This window comes from Talpa europaea (assembly GCF_964194135.1).
Source record: "Talpa europaea genome assembly, chromosome: 12".
NCBI classification, from domain to species: domain Eukaryota; kingdom Metazoa; phylum Chordata; class Mammalia; order Eulipotyphla; family Talpidae; genus Talpa; species Talpa europaea.
The window spans coordinates 98,305,892-98,314,850 of NC_140079.1; positions in this window are offsets into that span (position 1 = coordinate 98,305,892).

Genomic DNA, 8,959 nt, shown 5'->3' on the forward strand with positions numbered 1-8,959 from the left:
TAGGGTCATGTGATTCAGGGTGGCCAGTCACCGAGGGCCAACCTCCTGGCCCCAGACTACTGAAAGAGACATGTGACCCAAACAGGACCAATCAGATTCTTCTCTGGGATTAGCCTATGGATTTGGGGTATGGGATGTTGTTATTCTCCCAGGCTGCTAGACTAGGAGGAAAGAAGTCTGGGACCTTTTCCTGTCGTGTGGATAGAGCCTGAGAAACAGAAGCAAGAAGAGCTAATAGGTTGGCAAAGACAGAGACCTGGTGATAGCTCTCTTCCCGGCTCCTGGATACAGCCAGAAGCACCTCTGAGCTCCCTGATTCTGTGGAATTTTCCAGTTTAGACTATTTGGATTAGGTTTCTGCAACTGGAAACAGAGTAAGTTTGATTGATTTAAGATTTATGGAGCACTTCTGTGTGCCAGACACTGTACTAACAATTTTATAAACATCGTCTGATTTCTCTTGAGTGCATCATTCATGTCTTGGAGAGTCTTTGCTGCTTTGTAGAATGGGCATAATATTATAAGCCGGCTGTGAGTCTTCAGTGAAGGAAAGCATATGAAGCTCCTGGCACCTAGTAGGTCCTCACTAAATGCTAGGTAGTTTTCTCCAACTAGGCATCTCTGTGATGATATCTTTGGAAGTGCTTTATGGAACAATGTCTCTCTGTTTCCCAAAGTGGAACTGAGGAATCAAAGAATATGCACTGGTTAAAGTCCTTGACACACAGCCCCAAATTACGCTCCAGAATCATGTAGTAGTTATCTTTATGGCTGTGCAAGAAACCACCACAAACACAATGGCTTAAAAGAGCACACCTATTATCTCACCCTTCCTGTGGTTCCTTGGCTGGGTCTCTGCTTCACTATCTCTTATAAGGTTTTGAGCAGGTTGTCACATGGGCAGCGGTCTCATTTGAAAGCTCAACTGGGGAAGAATCCGAGTCCTGGCTCATTCATGTTATTGGCAGAAAAGTTCCTCCTGGACTGTCTCCTGAGGCTCTCAGATCCTCAGGGATGTTGATAAGAGGATCATACAGTTTCTGGCCATGCTGATCTTCCGTCATGAATCATGGAAGCCAAGAAGGCAGGCAGAGCAAGTCTACCAGCAAGATGGAAACTGCAGGCTCATTGGACGGCATCACAGAAATGACACCCATGATCTTTGCTGTGCTCTGTTGACTAGGAGCAAGGCCATATCTACCACTCACACAGAAGGGGACCACCCAAAGATAAGATTCCCAGGAGGAGGCATCACTGGGGACCACTGACTTTTTTCTGTTATGAGTTATGCTCTTTATGTTCTACCTAAGGAATCTTTGCTTAACCCCAGGTTATTCCACATCCTCCTATATTCTCCTTTAGTATATAGCTTTTCCATTTTGGCACGTAAGTCTGTGATCCATTTAGAGTTAACTTTGACATGTGGGGCAAGCTATGGATCAATGTTTATTTTTATTTTTGCATATGAAGTCCAGCTGAGTGAGGTCATTTTAGTCAACGCGAAGACTCCCTGTGCTGTGTGATTACAATCCTAATGATCACATGTCGTGAGCACTCCCTGTGGGTTGTACCTGCATGAAGGAGCACCTAGTTAAATGGCTTCTCAGTGCTATGCACCTAAGTTAGAACCCCCTCCCCACCCACACCAATTGACTTGTAATGACCCATGAAACATTTCCTTGAGTGAACAAAGCAAGGTTTAAGGTGCCATTTGTGGAAAAAGAAATGTATGCACGGTATGCTAAGCCACATACTGGCCTGCACAACGTATCTCTGGAAAGATGCACACAAATTTCTAAGTGTGGTTTCCCCTGGGGAAGGGAACTTAGGGACTGGGATCAGGAGTGGAGGGGAGGCTCTTCTCTGCATGGCGTTCTGTATTCCTTGAATTTTAAGACTTGTGTATTTTATGACTCGTGTTGATATCATCCATATAATGTAAGAGAAAAATAAAAGAACTCCTGGAGTCTGCTTTCAGGGCTCCTACTCTAATCCACCACCCTGACTCCCATGCTCAGTCACCTATACATCTATCTATCCTTTCATCCTTTTACCTCTCTGCCTCGACATTCCCACCTGCTAACTGGGGATGATAATGCCACCCCCCTCATCGCGTTGCTGTGAGCACTGACATGATGCACATAGAACTCTCAGAACAGGGCCCTGCACCCAGAGAAAGCACAATGAACACTATCCTCATTACTTTATTCACAGGAAAAATGATTAGAAATGAGTCTGGCATGCAAGCAGAGGCTTCTCTGGTGACAGGATAAAAGACTACTTTCCTTATCTTCCTTTTCCCCCAATATTAAAAAAAAAAGCTATGCACTACCTCTTTGTTGTTGTTGTTATATACTATTTTTATATTAGACTTTTCCACTCCTTCCCGGTCTGGCTGACCCCAGGAGTCCCTGAGGCATGTTCTCTGTGGGCCGCTATGCAGACTCCGCACACTGGCTGAGGTTGGAGGAGGCCAGCTGGTCTGGCCTGAGTCTAGACGCATTATTTCCCTTGGCTGTCATAGAAACAAGATACTTCTTAAAACAGGAAAATGTTTCTGGACAAAACTGCAGGGTCAGGGTGAAGAACAGAAGGAGGGAGGGTGTGTCGTGTGCTCATGCGACTAGGCATCCATTTTGCCCATTTTTCAGATGGGAGACTGGTGCTCCTTGTTTTCAGACATTCAAATGAGTTGGGGAGCAGAGACAACTGGCTGACTTCCAGAAGCTTCCCCCTAAGTCACTGTATTTGTCTTGATGATTTGAACTACAGGAGAAGCTGGTCTGGTGTGTCTGGGGGAGTTCAGCTCATGTGGGGAGCAGTGGTGGTTCTGAAAGTGAGGGGGTGCCGCCAGCTGTCAGCCCCACAATTTGGCTTGGGACCTCCTCTTACAGCAAACTGCTTTCTGCTGTCCAGTCCTGGGCTTCTCCCATGTCCTTTGCAGCAGAGTGGAGACTCTTCCCTGCTCTTGGGGACCAGGTAAGCCCTGGTCCAAATCCCTGCTCCTTTGCCAACTTTAGATAAGTTACTTCACCTTTCTACTCCTTGGTTTTCTCATTTCCAGTGTGGGGGTATAGTAAGCCCTAGTTTTGTTAGGGTTTGTGCTAGGCAGAATCATATCCCGTCCTAATCCCTGAACCCTGTGACTATGTTACTTTCCACCTAAAAGGGGGCTTTGCAGATGGGATTAAGTTGAGGCTCTCAAGATGAAGAGGTTTTCCTGGATTATGTGGGTGTGATGTCATGAGGGAGGGAAGGGAGTCAGCGAAACAAGTCAAGGACAGAAGTGGCCAGCGGGGAGAAGCTGTGCTGTGTGGCTGGCTCTGAAGACAGAGGGAGGGGCTAAAAGCCAAGGAGTGCAGGCGCCTCTAGGTGCTGGGAAAACCAGCAACTGACACTGCCCAAGAGCCCCCAGAACAAGCACAGCCCTGTGATTTCAGCCCAGGGAAAGTTCTGAGTGTGGGTTTCCTACCTCCAGAACCATAAGAGAATAAGCACAATTGTGTGTTGGGTTAAGTCACTAAATTTGTGATAACTTGGTGCAGTGGCCACAGAAAATCCACATGGGATTGCGGTGAAGATAAAATCTCACTGAATGGTGGGGTTTCGAGGGAATGTGATTGGGGTGGAGGCTGGAAGGGGGCTACCTGAATCCCTTGGTGTGGAGGCACTGTCTGAGCTCTCCACAAGTGCCAGCTACCCCCAAATAGCACAGACTTGACTTCCTTCTATGACAGCATGTGTGACACCTTGTTGCATATTTCCTTCCTTTTCTGTGTCCCCAGGACTGTATGAGCTCCTTGGAGGAAGCAGGGGACCTTATCCAATTCCTGTTCCATCCTTAGTGCCTGGCATACAGTAGCTGCTCAATAAACTGACACCTGCCAACAAGGCAGCTCTCGTCTCCTCACGGCCCCTCTGCAAGATGATGGCCTGATGCTCAGCTGTCTCCCCACTCTAGGGTTCTAGCGCCTCTGTTCCCTCCCAGCCCCTGCTGAGCGAGGCAGCGTGAAGGGCCACATGTCCTTCGTGGAGGCTGGTTGCAGTCTTGGCTGGGGAAGGGAGCAACTGCGCCCTGCAGCCGGCATTTCCAAGGGACCATGACCTCAGAGAACTGGCTGGTCACAATCTCCTCCTTGTGATGCTCAGAATCCCTATCAGCTCATTCCTAGCTCAGACTTTGCAAGCCCTGGCCCGGCAGGACTGTGGGGAGCCGGCTGGTGGCTGGTGCCGGCACTGACGTGTCGGTTCTGGCATTCATAATCTGGAGAGACTGTTTCCTCAGGAGCTACAAACATGCTCTGGGAGGACAGGGGCGCCGGCTGCTGTCTGACGCGGGGGAGGAGACGATGTCAGACCTGCTTGTTCAGATGGATACCCCGGGTCGTGGCAGCGGCCTCACTTCTGGAGCCGGGCCTGGGTTGAATGTCCTATTAGTGGCGTGACCCTGTGGGTCACCCTGAGCCGCCTGTCGTGTTCTGTAGAAAGGACCTGCACTAATAGCACAAGCTGACTAATGTTTCTGGCTGTTTCTATGGGTTACCCAGGCTCTGCTCAGAGCTTTCCATGTGTGGGTCCAGGTCATGTGCTCATGATCTCAGGACCAGGACTGTCTTTACACCTTCTCTGCGGATGGAGAAACCAAGGCCTCAGGAGGCTGTGCACCTCGAGGGAGCCCAGGACGAGAGTGGCTGCCGCCACAGCCCTTTGCTGACCACGGGTGGCCGCTGGGATTGTTGTGTTAAGTGAGATGAAGCTGCCATGGCGACAGACACACCTAGTAAGCGGGTTGTTGTGATGAGAATCAGGGTGTCACCTCCACCCTCTCCATGTGACCTGGGTAAGTCCCCGACATAGGCTTTGAGACTTTGAATGTATCTCTAAACCCAGTGGCTTTTAGCTTATCTACAGGGTTGTGCAATAATCACCGGAATCTAATTTTAGAATGTTCGTTTCACTCTCAAAAGCAACCTCAGTCCATTTACAGTCATTCCTCATTCCCCCTGTGACAATTAGCTGTCGGCTTACTGGCCTTGGGCGCCCGGATGGACTGTCTCTGGGTGCTCGAGGGGTGCTTCCGCTGGCATCAGCAGGTGGGCTCAGAGGAGCTGGCTGCGCTCTAGGATGAGAGTGCTCAGCGCCCGTAAACAGAAAGAGCAGGGCGGCGGTCTGCTTCCTCCCATCGCCCGGCGGGACATGGCCTTTCTCCTCATCTTCTCCGGGCACTGGGATTCACATCGTAGGATCTGCTGCTTCTCAGGACTTGGGCCCCTCCGCTGGCAGGTGGGTGATCCTTCTCAGCCTCTGTAATGCAGCAAACAAATCCTCCTAAGAGAGGAGTGTGTGTTGAACCCAGACCAGCACACCCTCCCTGCGCAGTCTGGACTGATGGTGTAAATGGAACCGCATATGAAGACTTGTTTTCCCTTGGCTCGATGTCTCTGGGCACCTCCTTGTAGCTGTTCTATAGGATGGCATCATAGTCTGGCATCTGGATGGGCTGCATTTTGTCTGTCCATTCATCGGCTGGTGGGCACTTGCGTGGTTTTCCCTGATCTGGGCTATTGTGAGTAGCACAGCTATGAACCTTTGCGAACCAGTCTTCTGTGGTCATGCTTGAATGAAATTATGGCTCACGTGGTCACTTCTGTTTCACATTTTGAGGAACTGTTTGTCCCACTTTATGCTCCCACCAGCAGGGCCTGGGGGTTCAATACCCCACAGCCCCACCAGCACCTGCTCTTAACACAGGCTCCCTGAGCACTGGTTCTGGGTCAGGAGTGGGGAGGCCATGCCAGCAGGTGGCTGGGGTCAGGCGCTGTTGTAAGCGCCGGCAGATTGTTAGAGGAATGTTCTCCAGGCCCAGACACTTGCTGGGGGCCCCTAGAGAAACTGTGGGGGTGCAATCCAATTCTGCCCCCAAGCAGCTGATGTCCCAGTGGCATGGCTACGGGGTACACAGGAGGCATATGGAGCAGTTAGAGGCTAATACCTGACACTCTGTGATTGGTGACCTGGAAGATGGAGATGGGATGTGCGTCTTCTGCCTGCCACCCAGTCACGGCGAGGAGCAAGCTGCACAGGGGGAAAGAGGGCTGCTAACATCTACTGCGTGTGTGTTGAGCACCTACTGTGTGCCAGGTTATGGGGTGAATGCTCTCTTCTATACTGTCTGTTATGGACTGAGTGTTTATGTCCACCCTGGTTCCTCCTAACCCTCAGTGGGATGGTATTTGGAGGTTGGAGACTTTGGGGGTGATTAAATCATGAGCAAGAGCTTCATAAGCAAAATCAGTGCCTGTTATAAAGAGATGGTGGTGAGCTTGCCCGCCCCTCCCGCATGTGAAGACGCAGCAGCAAGTCCCCAGAGCCAGGAAGCTGGTCCTCACCAGACACAGAATCTGATGATGCCATCATGTTGCCGTCCTAGAATCGTGAGAAATAAGGCTCTGTTGTTTACAAGCCCCGAGTCTGTGATGTTCTGTTACAGCAGTCCAAGCAGACCAACACATTGCCTCATGTAATTTGAAGATAACTGTGAGTTTGGTAGCTTCACACCCATATTTCCAAAGAAGAAAAACGAAGCTCAGAGAAGTAAAAGTTGCACCCAGGGTCACTCAGGTAGAGCTTGGTGGAGGGGGCATTGGAAGTAAAACCTCGCTGATTCTCCCTTTAAAAAAAAGATTTATTTATTTATGCACACAAGAGCTGGGGTACAGGCCAGAGATGTGGGAGGTGAGAGGTGTATGTGTAGTAAATACACATACAGTGCAATATTATTCAGTCTTAAAAAAATAAGCACTTGTTTGATTGCTTGTGTATATGTACCACATCTTCTTTTCTTTTTCTTTTTTTTTTTTTAAGATTTATTTATTTATTTATACAAGCACTGGGTACAGTCAGAGCGCGGGAGGGTGAGAGAATTCACCAGAGCCAGAGTGGGGAGCAGAGCAGGCAGAAGGACCGAAGTACACTGCTGAGGGGAGCAGTGGGCGGCAGGAGAGGTCTGTGCACCACGTGGGACCCTCCTCCAGTAGCTGGGGAGCAGCCGGGGATTGAACCAGTGCTGCAGAGGCTGTGGGCAGCTTCGCAACCCAGCGCTCAACCGGGGAGTCCCCGTATACCACATGTTCTTGATCCAGTCATCTATTTTTGGGCATTTGGGTTGTTTCCATAGCTTAGCTGTTGTACATAGTGCTGCTATAAACATAGGGGTGCATGGATGGAGCTGGAAGGGATCATGCTCAGTGAAATAAGCCAGAAAGAAAAAGAAAAATACCAGAGGGTCTCACTCATAGCAGGAATTTAGAAAACCTAAATAAGGGACCAGGAAAAAGACTAATTATAATAAAGTAAAAATCAAAATCAACAAGCAACTATAAACCAGAGACACACTACGGGGGGAGGAGGGATTAGGGTCAAAATAAGGGGGGGTGGGAATTGTATGGGGAATATAACCAAAATGAAAATGCATACAGTGTGCAAAAATGAAAAATGATGTAGAAAACATATAAAATGAAAAAAAAAGAAGCACTTGTAACAACATGATGGACTTGGAAGCCATTATGCCAAGTGAAACAAGCCAGTCACAGGAGGACAAATAGTCATGATTCCTCTTGTGTGAGGTACCCAGTCAAACGTGTAGCAGTTCCAGAGGGTGGTGGAGAGTCATCTGAGGAACTGGTGTCATAAAGTCACAGTGATGTAGAATGAGTCAGTGCAAGAGATCTACCGTACAACACCAAGCCTCCATCAACAGTATCGTCCTGTGCACTTCAAAATTCATTCCAAGGGGAGCGCTCAGGTTAAATGTTCTTATCACAAGACAAAAACAAAGCAACAACAAAGAGAGACTAGGAAAGTTTGGGAGGGGGTGAATGTGTTTATTATCTTGATTGTGATGATGGTCACACAAATGTGTACATATGTCCAAACTCACCAAACTGTATACATTAATTGTGTATATTTTGGGGGGGGGTTGCCAATTTTAAGAATGGGGGAGGCAAAGCATACTTTTCTCATAGGATTGTTGTGACGATTCCTAAGGGAAACAACTGATGTTCCTGGTACAGTGGAAGGCTTCAGAAGGTGGGCAGTCACTGTGACAGGTTTCTAGAAGGGGATATTTGTGCTAATCCCTTTTACAGACAAGGAAGCGGAGGCTCAGCAGGTTAGTGGCACAGGAACCCAGGTGTTCTGGGTCATTTATCCAGATTTGGGAAGAGGTTCTCCTGGAACAGAGGATGCCTTGGCATCCTGCCAGGCATGTGATGGGGACATTAGACCAGTGGGCTCCTGGTGCCTTTTCATGTTAAACTAATTCCATCATAAAGGATATGGAGTGTGGCAGCCAGCTCCTCTGGGTGTCTCTCACAGACAGATGGAGGCTTTGCACTGAAACAGTTACGCCAGGTCACATCTGTGGAGTCCAATTGGCCAGTTGAACATCGTGACCTCAGGAGACTTAATAAACAGAGGCCATTTCTCCCCAGCCTGGCACTCTTAATAGCCATACTGATATCCTAGCTAGATATCTAAAGCCCCGAGTTGGTTCCTTATGATTTTGCCACATAAATTTAGCGCTGAGCTTGTCAGAAGAGACTTTTGGGCAGAATTCACTTATTAAATCAACAAATCTTCAAGACACATCTACTGTGTATCATGTGCTAACCTGAGAGTCAATGATACACTGTTGGATAGGACTAAGGCATTCAGTCTAAACACAGCTTCCCTAAGATAACGGCTTACACAGAGAAGCGTTTATCTTTATTTTCTAACAAGTCTGGAGGTAGGTACTTCAAAGGTGAGGCAGCTTTCAATGATGTTATCAGAGACTCAGCCTCATGAGGAGGTTTGTCTTCATGGTGGCATGAGGGCTGCTGTACTTCCAGACATCACATCTATATTCCAGGTGGGCCTCAAGCCTTCTCCTCCCAAGGTCTTCTCCTTTTCCTTGGGG